We start from the raw sequence: 2,550 nt of genomic DNA, 5'->3' as shown, positions 1-2,550 counted from the left end.
TGACACGGAGAGCACCATAGGACAGCACCAATAATAAAACATGCAAATCAAACAAATCACGATCATCAATCAACCCATACAACAAAATGGGTCCACTCAAACATCATATATAGCCATCCATGATTGGGAAATAATATATAGAGTTGAGCACCGTGTTTAAGTAGATATTACAACAGGGAGAAGGGGTGTTACACTGCTGCATAGATGGGGAGAGAACTCATGATGACGGCGGAGAAGTTGTTGGTGTAGATCATCATCACGATGATGGCCCCGACGGCGTTCTGGTGCCATCAGGAGAGAGGGGAAGAGAGCCCCCCTCCTTCTTATTCTTCCTTGTCCTTCCCCCTAAATGGGAGAAGAGTTACCCCTCTATTCCATAGCCTCCATGGCAGCGGAGGGGCGAGAGCCCCTCCGGTATTGGATCTCTCTCTTTGTTTCTTTTTGTTTCTGCCTTCCAGATTCTGGCCTTTCACTGTTTCTAATATTCCCGGAGATCCCTAACTGCGATTGGGCTGAAATTTTAACATGATTTTTATTCAGACATTTTCTTTCTTGCAGCGAAAGAAGGGCAACAACTACCTTACGGGGTGGCCACAAGACAGCATGGCGCGTCGTACCCCCAGGGCGTGCCCTTCTAGCTTGTGGGCCCTCGGACACCGCCTTGTGTTGATTCCACTTCCAAAAATTCACATATATTACCAAAAAAATCTCCGTAAGTTTTTATCCCGTTTGGACTACGTTTGATATGGATTTTCTGCGAAACTAAAAACATGCAACAAACAAGAACTAACATGTTAGTCCCAAAAATAGTATAAAAAGTTTCCAAAAGTATATGGAAGTTGTAGAATATTGGCATGAAACGATCAAAAATTATAGATACGACGAAGACATATCAACATCCCCAAGCTTATTTCCTGCTCGTCCTCGAGTTGGTAAATGATAAAAAAGATAACTTTTGATGTGGAATGCTACCTATTATAATCTTGGTCATATAATCTAATCATGGCATGAATATTAAGACACGAGTGATTCAAAGCAATAGTCTATCATTTGACATTAAGACACTAATACTTCAAGCTACTAATAAAGCAATCATGTATTTTCAAAATATCATGGCTAAAAGAAAGTTATCCCTACAAAATCATATAGTCTGGCTATGCTCCACCTTCATCACACAAAGTATTAAATCATGCACAACTCCGGTTTTAGCCAAGCAATTGTTTCATAATTTAGTATTCTCATTTTTTTTCAAATTTTACACAATCCATGAGCGGGAGCCATGGGTATAGCACTATAGGTGGAATAAAATATGGAGGAGGTTGTGGAGAAGACAAAAAGAAGGAGATAGTCTCACATAAACTGGGCGTTTCAACGGGTTATAGAGATGCCCATCAATAGATATCAATGTGAGTGAGTAGGGATTGCCATGCAACGGATGCACTACAGAAGAAACTACAGAAGAAACTATAGAAGAAACGGATGCACTACAGAAGAAACTACGTGTATGAAATCTCCAGAAGAAACTAAGTGGGTGTGAATCGAACTCCCTTGATCACGAAGACCTAGGGCAATTTGAGGAAGCCCATCATTGGAATATACAAGCCATGTTCTATAATGAAAAATTCCATTATTATATGGAAGTGACAATATAGGAGAGTCTCTATCATGAAGGTCATGGTGCTACTTTCAAGCACAAGTGTGGAAAAAGGAATAATAGCATTGCCCCTTCTCTCTTTTCTCTTTTTTTGTGTTTTTATATTATTTTTATTTTCTCCTTTTTTGGTGGGCTTCTTTGGCCTCTTTTTTCATAATGTCTGGAGACTCATCCCAACTTGTGAGGGAATCATAGCTTCCATCGTCCTTCCTCACATGGGACAATGCTCTAATAATGATGATGATCACACTTTTATTTACTTACAACTCGATAATAGAACAAAATATGACTCTATATGAATGCCTCCGGCAGTGTACCGGAATGTGCACTGATCTAGCATAGCAATGACAACAAAAATGGACAAGCCATGAAAACATCATGCTAGCTATCTTATGATCATGCAAAGCAATATGAAATGATCGCGCGTGTCATAATAAACGAAAAAGTGGAAGTTGCATGTCAATATATCTCAGAATGGCTATGGAAATGCCATAATAGGTAGGTATGGTGGCTGATTTGAGGAAGGTATATGGTGGCTGTTTTGAGGAAGGTGGGTTTAATGCACCGGCGAAAGTTGCGCGGTACTAGAGAGGCTAGAAAATGTGGAAGGCTGAGAGTGCATATAATCCATGGACTCAACATTCGTCATAAAGAACTCACATACTTATTGCAAAAAATTATTAGTCATCGAAACAAGGTACTACGCGCATGCTCCTAGGGGAAGGGTTGGTAGGAGTTAACCATCGCGCAGTCCCGACCTCCACACAAAAGATGAAAATCAATAAATAAATCATGCTCCGACTTCTTCACATAACGGTTCACCATACGTTCATGCTATGGGAATCACAAACTTTAACAAAAATCCAAAATTACTCACTAGCATGACTCTAATATCA

This window comes from Hordeum vulgare, chromosome 7H (assembly GCF_904849725.1).
Source record: "Hordeum vulgare subsp. vulgare chromosome 7H, MorexV3_pseudomolecules_assembly, whole genome shotgun sequence".
Taxonomy (NCBI): Eukaryota; Viridiplantae; Streptophyta; class Magnoliopsida; order Poales; family Poaceae; genus Hordeum; species Hordeum vulgare.
The sequence above is the reverse complement of the archived record's forward strand: the minus strand, read 5'-3'. Positions refer to the sequence as shown.